The 13,778-nt window shown below is 39.5% G+C and overlaps 1 long non-coding RNA gene and 2 pseudogenes across 1 annotated transcript; 2 read left to right on the top strand and 1 right to left on the bottom strand.

The window, feature by feature from the left end:
* Positions 1-460: 460 nt before the first annotated feature.
* On the top strand, positions 461-10,287 carry LOC132346656 (uncharacterized). Its single transcript, XR_009496599.1, has 2 exons — positions 461-1,632; positions 3,408-10,287. It is a non-coding gene; the product is annotated as an uncharacterized lncRNA (long non-coding RNA).
* On the top strand, positions 4,555-5,479 carry OR8U38P (olfactory receptor family 8 subfamily U member 38, pseudogene; annotated as a pseudogene).
* Positions 11,421-12,351, bottom strand: OR5M9CP (olfactory receptor family 5 subfamily M member 9C, pseudogene; annotated as a pseudogene).

The following is a 13,778-nucleotide window of genomic DNA, read 5'->3' as shown; positions in this document are numbered from 1 at the left end:
ACCAGAAAAGACTCATGAATAGACATTTTAGAGAAGCCAAATCTGGTGTGATCAGCTGACAGAGACTCAGCAGGCTCATTAGGCACTTGGAATCATTCTTTCTGTCTGAGTAGCTCTCTTTTGGATGCCCTGCCCCACACATATCACCTGCTGCGCCTCCCTGGCTCACCTGTGTTCTCAGATCAGGGCTTTGCTGGGCTGCATCTGGGTTCCCCTCCCTGTACCTGCAGCATGGAAATTGCCTGAAGGCAGACAGCCAGGAGTCTTCAGATGGAAGTGTGTATCCATCTTCACTCTAGGAACTTAGTCCTGCATGGCCTTGCTGTCCAGGACCTGAAAACAGTTGTTCCGAGTATTTTGTTCAGCTTTCTAATTACCAGTGCCAGGTGAGGACGTTCAGATGCTGTTTCTCTTAAAGCTGGAAGTGGACGTCACATTTTTATTTTTACAGACCACTCTTTGAATCAGTAATTCTAAATCAGGTAACCATATATGTTTGAAAGTACCTTTTGCTTCATTTTCTGTGTTTTGCTCTTGCAAATGTAAAACAAAACCAAATATCAAGAGACACATTAAAACAGGTTTTGTTTTCTGTTTTTCCTGGTTGAACTTTATGCCAACAAATGCTAGGTAAGGACTTAGGAAGCTGCAACTCCAGGGTGGCAAGAAATAAAGTAGCAGCATGCACCTCCTGCAGCACGGCAAAAAAAAGGCTCTCTGGTACCATTAAGATCCCTGTTGATTGCAGATCCTGTGATCTTGCTGGTGCCTTGACTTACTGTATATTGTCACCCTGCTTATTTAACTTATATGCAGAGTACATCATGAGAAATGCTGGGCTGGAGGAACCAGAGATCAAATGGCCAACATCCGCTGGATCATCAAAAAAGCAAGAGAGTTCCAGAAAAACATCTATTTCTGCTTTATTGACTATGCCAAAGCCTTTGACTGTGTGGATCACAACAAACTGTGGAAAATTCTGAAAGAGATGGGAATACCAGGCCACCTGACCTGCCTCTTGAGAAACCTGTAGGAAGCAACAGTTAAAACTGGACATGGAACAACAATACATGGTTCCAAATAGGGAAAGGAGTACACCAAGGCTGGTGGTTTGGATGTTTTTATTTTAACTTTGGTAAGAAACAAAGAAAAAGCTACTCCCGCCTTTGACTCACAGCTGCCGGGTAGACGAGACCCCGGCCAGCACCCTGTGGAGCACTCACCCAGCTCACGCCGCCTCCCTACCAGGCCAGGGCCTGTGGTGCAGGCTGGGCGGTCGCCTCTGGTTGTGTTCCCAGCCCCTGGTGAGGCTTGTGCCCAGGAGGGGCTCAGGGCACATCAGCAGAGAGGACAGGGGCAGGCTGAAGGCCATGCGGGTCGGTGTCCAAGGAGAGTCAACAATGTCTTTGACAGTGTCACCTCTGCAGACCTTTGTCCCCACCCAGCGACCACGGCGGGTGTTTACTGAGTTGAGGAAGGGGAACGATCTGCAGCTAAAGCAGACAGTCTTGGCCGCTGGGCACCACGTCCACTCCCACTACAACCATCTCTGTCTCAAGCACTTGGCCTGGGCCCGGCACTGCCCAACGGTCAGCACTGCCCAACGGTCAGCAGAACATACCAACACCCTAGGTAGTTCATCCTTTTTGTTTTCCTCCTTTCGGATACTTTATATACTTTGTGGGTTTTGGCACTATTTTCATAACTTTTATTTGCAAGAAAGAGGATAAAGCTGTGCTAGTTTGCTAGGGTTTCCAGAATAAAATACCACAGACTGAGGCTTAAATAACAGAATTTCATCAGGTTATCCCATCTCACAGCGCTCAGCTGCTCAGAGCTCTCCCCTACTGTGCTGTTTTCTCATATCAGCAGTTATGTTTCCTCTTTGTTGCTGATTTTAGTTGTCTTTTTTCTTAGTCAGTATAGCTAAAGATTTGTTACTTGTGTTGACCTGTTTGAAGTAACTTTTGTTTAAAATTGAATCTTGTCAGGTTATAGTGTATGGTTAATGTTACTAATATAGATATACTAGAAATTATGTGACAACATTTTACCAGGACATATCAGATTTTCATGAATTTCACATTTCCTGGTTGAACTTTATGCCAACAAATCCTAGGTATGGACTTAGGAAGCTGCAGTAATGTATTGGATTCTGGAAAAACATCACCAACAATGAAATGTAAAGCTGTGAATGCATCCATTAAAAAGAAAGCTCGAATAAGCAACCTATCTTTACCCTAGGCAGAAAGGGGAGCGCAGACCAAACTCAAAGCTAGAAGAAGGAGTGAAAATAGTAAAGATTAGATCTCAGGTAAATATACAGAAGAGGTAAAGCAAAGAAGTCATTTGACGTCGAGCTAACTTTGGGGTGCTTCAGAGGGCCCCTGAGACATCCCAAAGAGAGATATTAAACTACCTGAGTTCATTGGACGTGTTAAATTACATGGGAAGTGTTGTCAGAAAGAGTGATGAATCTTCTCAAGTTATATTGTATGGTTGATGATACTAATATAGATATCCTAGAAATTATGTGACATTCATGAAAGCCTGATATGTTCTGGTAAAATGCTGTCAGTTATAATCCTAGTTATCATATTCAAGTGTTTCAGGTTGCAGCAGTGACCAGATTACTTTGTCAATTTCAATTCAATCAGGTTTTAAGCATGCCTTCTATGGTTTCACACTGATGCCTTTGCAAAAATACTGCTCCTTCAAGATATATGGAAAAGACTTTTCTAAGCTTACCCATAAACAATTTTTTTGTTTGTTTGTTATCTGGTAAGCTGGTCAGACTGGAATTTAGTCTACTCTCTAGGTTAAGAGAACACAGTTTGCTTAGAATGAAGCTTTCAATCACATATTATGAATTTCTTTACCTTTCAGTGATTTATATTTGTTTTTATAATTTTTTTTTACTTCAGTAAAGTAAATAAACATTATTTAAGATTATGGTACATGTAGGTTGGACCAAGCTTTCCCCACTCCTGCAAATTCCCTTAAACCCTCAGATTCTTCTGATGGGACCAAGGTTTCACTTCCCTCCAGAGGAACAATCCAAGCTTTTTATCAGCTGATCTGCCCCTGATATCAGAGTCAATTTGAGCATTATTTGGTCTATAATTTAGGCATGAAACTATGAGTACATAAAGGAAACATGACTTTTGATGCAGGATGGCCATGATATTCCTTGGATTTCAGAGAAAATTGCTTAAAATGAAACTTTTTTTTTCCTTGGAAACTGCAAAGCTGGTTCTTTTAGCATTTGCAATTGAAAACCTCTAGGTTGTAAGGTCAGTTTTCATTCCAGTCCCAAAAAAAGGCAATGACAAAGAATGTTCAAACTGCCTCACAGTTGCACTCATCTCACACGCTAGTAAAGTAATGCTCAAAATTCTCCAAGCCAGGCTTCAGCAATACGTGAACCGTGAACTTCCAGATGTTCAAGCTGGATTTAGAAAAGGCAGAGGAACCACAGATCAAATTGCCAACATCCACTGGATCAAGAGAGTTCCAGAGAAACATCTATTTCTGCTTTATTGACTATGCCAAAGCCTTTGACTGTGTGGATCACAATAAAATGGGGGAAATTCTTAAAGAGATGGGAATATCACACCACCTGACCTGCCTCTTGAAAAATCTGTATGCAGATCAGGAAGAAACAGTTAGAACTGGACATGGAACAACAGACTGGTTCCAAATAGGAAAAAGAAGCCAAACTCAAGTCCACTGAGTAAATGATTATAAAGGACTCTACTTTTTAACATATGTGTATTCTAACTACAAGTGTGCTTTTTCACTTTTAGAAAGTAGTATTTGAAAATGAATAAATTACATATGAATCCAAAATGTGCCTAATTCACAAATAGAAATATTCAATTTCCTCCACTTTTCTATCCATGGAATATCCTGTTTAGCTTTGTATTATATTTAGCATAATGAACATTTGTTAAAATAAATATCTATTAAAACAAATAAAATGTTACATATTAAAGTTTTACTCCACTGAGAAGTAAATATGGGAGCAGGGTATTTTAAAATGTCTTTATTCTATTATTTAATATGACTAAAAATAATCTAAACTTAAAATATTACATATATTTATAAACATTATTTTTATTAAACCTCAATTTTTGGCTTCAGAAAATTATAAATAATCAGACAGGAGAGTTTGAGAGGGGATATATTTATTTGTTATGATATTGTGCTTCAGAACTTCTGGGGAACTTCCCTGGTGGCTCAGACGGTAAAGCATCTGCCTGCAATGCAGGAGACCTGGGTTCAATCCCTGGGTCAGGAAGATCCCTGGCGAAGGAAATGGCACCCCACTCCAGTACTCTTGCCTGGAAAATTCCATGGATGGACGAGCCTGGTAAGCTACAGTCCACGGGGTCACAAAGGGTCGCACACGACTGAGCGACTTATTCTGCTTCAATGAGCAATACTTTCTCAAGTTAAAACACACACGTTTTGGCATCTGATGACAATTCCTTACTCCTGATAACTTATCTGTCTTTAACTTGTCTCTTTTCAGCAGTTCAGAGACTAGAACAAATGACTGAAGAGAATATTACCAGGTGATGGAACTCGTTCTTTTGGGTTTTTCAGTCCAGAGAGAGACTGAAATGCTTCTCTTTCTTCTCATTCTAGTGGTATATTCTCTAACTCTGGTGGGAAACGCTGGCATCGTTTCCTTAATCCGGTTGGATCCTCACCTTCACACACCCATGTACTTTTTTTCTCAGTAATCTGGCCTTTGTAGACTTTTGTTACTCCTCATCAATAGCCCCAAAGTTCCCGGAGACCCTCCTGAGCAAGCACAGGTCCATATCTCTCTATGCATGTGCGCACAGCTGGGCTTTTTCCTGAACTTCTTGATTTTGGAGACGTTCCTTCTTGCAGTCATGGCTTATGACTGCTATGTGGCCATCTGCAGTCCTCTTCTCTACATGGTGATCATGTCCCAAAAGGTGTGCATGCAACTGGTAGCAGGCCCTTACTGATACAGCTTTTCTGTTGCTTTCCTCCACACAGTTGTTACTTTTCGATTGATCTGCTATGGCCCCAATGTTATTAATCACTTCTGTTGTGATGATGTCCCTTTGATGGTCCTTGCATGCTCAGACACCAGCCTCAAAGAGATCTTGATTTTTATCTTTGCTGGATTCAACATGATCAGCCCTTTGACCACGGTCCTTATTTCTTCCCTATACATTGTGGCTGCCATCCTGAGAATCCAATCTGCAGAAGGGAGGTACAAAGCATTCTCATCCTGTGGTTCTCATCTGACTGCTGTCACTATATTCTATGGGACTCTGATCTTCATGTATCTGCAGCCCAAATCAAACCATTCCCTTGACACAGACAAATGGCCTCTGTCTACACAATAGTCATTCCTACGTTAAATCCCATGATCTACAGCCTGAGGAACCAAGAGGTAAAAAATGCCTTGAGGAAAGCCTTTGAAAATGTTATTTCCTGTCTCTAATAAACATTAAAATGTATCTTGTAACACTGACTGTCTTGGAACTATGCCACATGCAGATATGTTGTTTTTATTATCTTTGATAGGTTAATTTTATTTCTACCATTTTTATATGAGCAAAATGACTTTGCACATGTGTTCTATTTTTCATATAATTTATAAGTAAGATAAAAGGTTTAAAAGACTATAATGCACATTTTTAACAAATTGCTACTATTCGCATCTGTGACACTTGACAGTTTTGACCTGGATAGTTTCTATTTAACTGATAATAAGATTTAGCCACTGCTTTCAAAAATGCTTCTATTTTATACATTGTGGAGACAGAACAAGGGAGGTGGTAAAGTAAGCTTCTTGTCCATCCCCATGTCATTCCAGGCAGTACCTGTTCCTCAACTGCACCCTGTCTGCTAAAAACCATTCCTGTCTGCTTCTGACTCCCACTAGATTCACTGGCGGTCACTCTCGGTAATTCCATGGTTCTCGTGTTGTTTGAAAACATGTCATTTTTCGACATGCAGATCTGGAAATCAGGGTCAGCTTTTGGAAAGTCATACTCTCTTTTTCTGTATCAAAACAAAAATGCAGACATACCCCTATATTCCCTCAGCAACTTAAGATCCTTTTATATTTTAGGGATTTGAAGAAATTACAATGGTTTGACAGGAAGTGGTAGTTTAAAACCAAGTTTAAAATGTGGTTGCTGTCAGATGTCAGGAATATTGTTCTATGTTGGGGTGGTTGTAAAGTGATGCAATCTAAGACCCACTTAAACCATCAACTGGATTTTTTTTTTTTAATTCAGATTCAAATGTTTGGTGTCTACCATGTGAGTGATATTGTGAGCTATTCTCATAGGGCAAAATAAAAAGCATTCCTGAATATGCTGAATAGTCTGCTATTTCGGAAAATACTGGCAAAAAATTGATTGTATACGTTATTTAGAAACAGTTTAGCTTATTTTATCCAACTTATCTTAGTAAACACTTCATTGTTAAATTAGATTTCACATTTATGTGAAGACATCGATATTGCCATGTTAAATTATTTATATTAAACTTTATTTTAATTTATGCCTCACCTAACCTCAACACCATTATTAAAGCAGCAACAAGGTGTTCTAAGTGGATGTAAACTGTACAAATTCTGAAGAGAAGCAATGAACTGCAATCCTGATTTCCAAGTTCTTAAATCAACTTCTTTTGGGGTCAAGGAGCACAGTTGCAGAGAAATTAATCTTGGGAATCATGACTGTCAATTGCCAAAGATAAAACTCAAGAGAGGAGAACATCTTTGTTGTTGCTATTTTTTAAATAACTACAAAAGTATAATTTAAATAGTTAAAAGCACAGCAGTGAGCCTCTATGGTAAACTACAGAGTAAGGGCTGAACCTGAGATTGGCAATGTGAGAAGGGTTTAAAGGTCAGTGAAACTTTCAAAAGGAATCTGGTGCCCCTTCTGGGTAGCACACTGGATTCAGGGGAGGTTGCTGCAAAACCACACGTTTACCAAAGAAACTTCAGATACATTTGAAGAGCTCCTAGAGCAGAAAGGATGATAGCCTGGGAGACTAAGAAAAACTAAAGTGAAACCCAAGTTCTAACTTTTAAAAATTACTGTAAAGAAATATATTAGTTTCATCAGTCTGCATTAACCAGTACCACACACTCATTGACTTAGAACAACAAAAATTTATTTTCTCACAGTTCTGGAGCCTACAAGTCTGAAGTCAAGGTATTGGCAGAACCAGGCTCTCTATGAAGCTCTAGGGGAGGTTCCTTCCTTGTTTTTTCCAGCTGCTCATGGTCCCAGGCATTCCTTGTCTTGTAAGCATCTTTCCAGTCTCTGCTGTCTTCTCATGGTCATCTTCCCTCTACATCTGTGTCCAGATTTCTTGTAAGGACATCACTCACACGGGATTAACAGTCCACCTTACTTCAGTATGACTTCATATTAACAATTGCATCTTCAATGACCCTACATCCAAATAATGACCCTATAACCCAATGATCCTATAACCAAACTCTGAAGTTCTTCAGGTTAGGAACTTAACACATCTTCTGGGGGAACAATTTCACTCAGAATAAGTGCGTGTAAGTGTGTGCATGCTCAGTTGTGTTGACTCTGTGTGACCCTATGGACTGTAACCCGCCAGGCTCCTCTGTCCATGGGGTTTTCCAGGCAAGAATACTGGAGTAGGTTGCCATTTCCTTCTCCAGGGGATGTTCCCCCAGGGATTGAAATCATGTCTCTTGCCTTGCAGATGATTCTTTGCTGCTGAGCCATTGGGGAAGCCCCACTAATAAGTAAGGACAGTTAAAGATGTGCTGGCTCAAATGTCTGGTGAAAACACACCTTATCTATACCTGCAAGCACAGTGCAGAAAGAAAAAAAAAAAAATAGCTGAGGTTTCCTAAGCTTAAGAAAGAGACTTGTAAGTACCTAAAAAGGCTAGCGAAATGGCCCAGATGACGGGTCAAAAGGGATCTGCTGGGGTCCAGCCCCGGTGGATCCAGGGAATTCGAAGCAGGGACGGCGTCGGCGAGGATCAGGAAACAACTGCTTAATTAAACATTAATTAAGGATATAAAGAGTAATAGAATAAGGATAGCTCAGTGAGGAAATTCAGTGGAGAAAAGAGGCTGAATAACTCAGCCAGAAGGTAAGAGAAAGTACGACATGGTGAGACCAAGTTTCGGTGAACAAGGCCTGCACTTTATTTTCCAAAGTAGTTTTTATACCTTAAGTTATGCATAGAGGATAATGGGGGAAGGGGTAGAGTCAGGCAGCAAGCCAGGCTTTCTTCCTGCAAACTTATCATATGCAAAAGCTTAGGTGATTTGCATCATCTTCTGGCCCGGAGGCCTGTTAACATTTTAAGACCCTTTCTTCAGAAAACTTATTTTTCTCTAAAGGTGATTGGTCAGGAGCCACCCTCCAAAAGCATTAGATAAAGTTGCATTCCTACAGAGCAAATGTGTGGTGGGCTATAACAAGAAAAAGAATTAACTCAAGGGTCCCAGGTTACAAACATTAAAGCTACTACTTACACCAATTATATTAATCAATACACTGCCAGGGACACAGCAGGTAAGGGATATGGAAACTTAGCAGCAAACATTGGCCCAACAAGTGGAAATCCCTTCACCAATACAATTTCTAATCAATCTTTTAACTGCTCAAAGGAATCTGTATTTAGACAGTTTAGAACATCTCATGCCTCTCACAGTTGGGAGGCTCTGAACAATCACTGTGGCCGGAAAAACCTATTCAGGCAGGCTAGAGGACTTCCAAAGGAGTTTGTAGGTTAAACACTGTCACACCCAGGAATTATTAACTGGAGCTGTAAGCTAACTCTTTTTTCAGAGAGGTAGTGGGGGACAGCCCCCCGTAAAGTCAGAGGTGTAAGTGAAAGCACAAAGCAGAAAGTAGGCAGACTCTGGTTTTGGGGGTAGATGGGGGACTCCTAAGGCTCGATCCTGCCTTTGCGTATGCCGAGCCTCCTTCCTCAGGACCTTTGTCATGGGTGGAGTTCCTCACGCTGGCTACCGGCAGTGATAGAATTCCAGTTGAGCTATTCCAGATCCTGAAAGATGATGCTGTGGAAAGTGCTGCACTCAATATGCAATATGCACTCAATATGCAATATGCCGGCTCCCGGCAGGGATCCAAAACCAGTTAATGTGACAACTGGACTCTTAAAGGTCATAACAAGCCCAAGGACTCATCAAGTAGTTAGGACAAAAGGATATATAACCTAATATCTAATATAAATCAGAATCTTGAGTTTTTCTCCTTCTGGTTAAGACAGAAGACAAGATGCCCTCCTCTCAATACCAGAATAGTTTCTGAAGAGACTTGATCATTCTCAGGTAAAAATTGTCCTAGTGAGTGGTAAGATGCGGAGGTGAAGTGCCAAGGATATGTTTATGGAAAGTATTATAAGAGCAAATATAGCACTATAGCTAAGTGAACTCCCAAGATGCAGTGACTTAATAATTTACTCCTTTCTCAGGCAGCAGTATGAATTAAGGGGTTTGGGAAAGGCAATTAGACCCTCAATATGGGGTTTCCGTCTTTGTCTAAAAAGTGATCATTTCAGTGGCAACATTTTCAAGTGGGAAGGAAGAGAAAAAAGTCCGTATCTAATGGCTTTAACATAGACAAGGTGATCTTTAGGTTTCAGGCACCACTTTCTACTGATGGCTCATTAACAAGACTTGACAACATTATGTATCCCACTGACAAGGAGCAATGGGAACGGTGGTGAACAGCTGGATGACAAATGTTTTACTTATAAAATAAAACATAAAATAATGGACACTGAGAAATATGTCTGCCATAAGGATCACAGAAAATGTGATCTTAAAGGGTCAAGTTATAATGGTCTCTGTCAATACGATTGTTTCTTGAGCAGCCTATCGTTTCATACTTGACACCAACTTGTTAGAAGCAAACTTGGGTGATTTGAAAACATTAAAAAAAAAAAACCTTTGTTAATGTAGTTTCCAATACTAATCAAATAGTACTTTTTCTTCCTGCTCAGAACCTAAAGTTAAGAAAAAGAACTCTCCTCCCACCATCTGCTTTTTCTCAGAACCAATCTGAGGGAATGTGGCTTGTGGCAATTAGTACGTTAGCCTGAGTTACAATACTTTCTGTGCTTAAATGAATCCATCTTTCCAGTGATACTACCACAAGTAAGTGTTACTTCTCAGAGTCTTTCTACACGTGTTCAGTTGTGCACCCCTTTTAATTGGATTAGCCCTTAAACAAGAATAAACTCATTCATGAGAAATTACTTCTGCTCTGATTTGCTTTTATGCTGGTATTATTAGCAAGAGTCAACAAGGACAAAAAATGTATTCCACTTATATTAAGAATGAAGGTAGATTAAGTGGACACCAATCAACATAAATTGAATTGTAAATGTGTACTCAGATCCCAATGGATACCAGTTTGAGCTGTGCTGCTCACATTTTAACACATGTCTAGTTCAATGACATTTGGTTTTACACAGATTCTTATCTGGTTGATCCACTCTAGTTATTAAAAGCTTGACTTAAGCAGCTAAATACAGACCTAAGAATGTAATGTTAGTGACAAGAATTTGGAATCAAACAATACCTTCATTATAGCAATCAAATGTTTAACAGGACATTTTTCTAATCAAAAGTTAGATTTTAAATGACAAAAATCCATATTGCTTCATCTTTTTAAACTATGAGAAGGACATGATAGGCTTTAGTCATAAATTTTTCACCTATTTAAATTAATGAAGAGAAAAACAACTAGCCAAAATCCAAACCAAAGAGTAGAATTACGGTGAGTCAACAGATTGTTTGAAATACAAATACTGTTAATTATAGAGCAATACATACTGAGAGTTAACCTTCTGATTGATTCATGACACTAGTTGAAGATTCTGAATACATTTTTGTTTTCAAAAGTCCATGCATGTATGAATGTTATTGAAAGCTTTTTTGGTAAATGAGGATCCACCAACTTTTATATTCATGGAAAAGTGATGAAGTCTTAATTTTTTCTAATGAAATTATATATTACTTATAAAACAAGTGAAAAGCAATTATATATAGAAAATATCCTAAGAAAGCATATTCAACTCTTACAAAGATACCTCCAAATTAGCGTGTGCTTATGCAAATGTGTTGATGAGTTATCTGATGACTACACTTAGCACAGTTCTACATACACTGGGACTAACACTAATAGGTCAGGGTTAGTATGTTTGCATATGTAGATGAAGGAGGCCTAGTCCTGAGAGTCCGTTCACGGGGTAAACCATCACTGTGTTAGACTGGACCTCTTAGTATATTTAAGTGTTGCCTGTATACAGTCTATTTTAAACAGGGAATTTATATGCCTGGACATTTATAACAGGAAGTGGCATACACGGAATTATGTGCTGCAGGTTCACTGCCTCAAGTTTGCCTTGACGATTGCTTTGTTGACCACCTCTTTCACACCTTTGTTCCTCAAACTGTAGATCATAGGGTTCAGCATGGGAATCACTGTGGGGTAAAACACGGCCACCATCTTCCCCTGCTCCACAGACTCTTCAGTGGGCCTCCTGAGATACATGAAGAGGAGAGCCCCATAAAACATGGTAACAGCTGTCAGGTGGGACCCACACGTGGAGAATGCCTTCCTCCTGCCATTGGCAGAGCGTATGTGCAGCACGGCCGCTATGATGAGGGTATAGGAAACGAGAACCACAGAGAGGGAATATGTGAAATTCATCCCAGCAATAACAATCATGGTGCATTCTTTAACGTGGACCCCTCCACAGGCAATCTTGATAAGAGCAGGGTCAGCACAATAGAAGTGGTTGATTTCAAAGTTTCCACAGAAGTACAGGCCATATGTCCACAGTGTGCAGATTAGGCTGACAGAGAACCCATAGATGTATGTCACTGAGATGAGATGAGCACAGACAGTCCTGGACATTTTACTGCCATAAAGCAGAGAGCTGCAGATGTCCATGTAGCGATCAAAGGCCATCACAGCCAAGATATATACTTCCACGTGGACAAGGGCTCTGAAGAAGTAACACTGCACCAAACACCCCACATAGGAAATGGGTTTTGTCTGATAGTAAGTTTTCCAGCATCTTCAGAGTGACATTGGAAGAGAACCACACATCCACAAAAGACGAATGACTCAAGAAAAAGTACATGGAGCTCTGAAGCTGGAGGCTGATGCTGATCAAAATAATCATACCAATGTTCCCTATCAGACTGATCATGTAAACTACTAGAAACACCACAATAAAGAGACCTTGAAGCTCCTGACGACTGGTCAACCCCAGAAGAACAAATTCTGTCACATCTGTGAAATTTGGCATTGCCTTCACTTAGACCCAGTCTGCAGTGCCTATGGACAAATTAAAAGAAATGAATGGATTTATTTTATTCTTGAAAATTTTGAGTCATGCTTATCAGTATTCTAGTTCAAATAATATAAAAATCAATGTAGACTTTGTACAAAGTTTAATATAAGAGTATATAATCACATTTATGTCCTTTAATAGGCCTTATAGGTAATTATTACAATATTTATTAGTTTCTTAACTCTAAAGCAGACAATTACATTCACATACTACTAGTATTAGACACTTATTTTTGCTAAATTATTTCAGTGATGCTAACATCATAGAGTGCTAACAGAAGTAAAGCCAGACGGAGAGTCATCAGAGAATGACCAAATCCATTTCAACATATTGTCTCATAGGAAATGACTTGAGACTCCAAATGTAAATATTCAATAAGGTCAGACAACCACTTTGTGCTGAACAGGGAAGTAATAAGAGTGAATCACTGAAACACCATTGAATACTATTTGTGTGTATGATGGTTGCCTCTCATTGTCTATACTAATACAAATGCACATGTAATATTAACTTATTTCCCTATGACTTGGAAGATATCCTTTTTTAAAAATGTATTTGTTTGTTTATTTTTGGCTGCGCTTGGGCTCCTCTTGGTTGGCGTGTGTGGGCTTCTCACTGCAGTGGCTTCTCCTGTTCTGGAGCACTGACTCTAGGTGAGCAGGCTTAAATAGCCGTGGCTCACAGGTTCTAGAGCGCAGGCTCAGTAGTCATGGCCCTCGGGCTTAGCTGCTCCATGGCATGTGGAAGCTTCCTCCAACCAGGGATTGAATTTATGTCCCCTACATTGGTAGGCATATTCTTATCCACTGAGCCACGAGTCCAGAAGATATCTTCTTATCCTCACAATTTTACGGGATGATTGTCTTAAACCTTGGTCTTACAATCTAGTCATTGACATACTTTTCTACACTATGCCAGCATATGATATAAAAAGCTTTCAACTTATGAAAATCCTAGTCATGTTTTATTTTATTTAGCTATATATTTCACTTGCCTGATTACTGCTGCTTGCAGGATGAAGTAAGCGGTATTTAACAACACAGACTGTATCAGTTTAACAGTTATCTCAGAAAAGTAAACCGCAAGTGGATCAATCACCATACCAAAATTATATCAATAGATAAATTCTATATACGTATAAAATAAAATTCAGGTGCCATGCTCTTAAAATTATTGTCTTATTTCAGATTCTACTTCTTTTCAGCAATAATCCATTATATGTCTAATTATTTATTTTCAAATTCAATGTCATTACAATTAAAATGTCCACAAGGAATGTTTTCTCTGTTCAATACACTTCCCCAGATAAGTCTTCTGAGAAGTAAACTGCTCTGAGTACTTAGGGATGCATCTGTAGGATTAACATCATCTCAGGAATTTAA

The sequence above is a fragment of the Bos taurus genome, chromosome 11 (assembly GCF_002263795.3).
Source record: "Bos taurus isolate L1 Dominette 01449 registration number 42190680 breed Hereford chromosome 11, ARS-UCD2.0, whole genome shotgun sequence".
NCBI classification, from domain to species: domain Eukaryota; kingdom Metazoa; phylum Chordata; class Mammalia; order Artiodactyla; family Bovidae; genus Bos; species Bos taurus.
The sequence above is the reverse complement of the archived record's forward strand: the minus strand, read 5'-3'. Positions and strand labels throughout refer to the sequence as shown.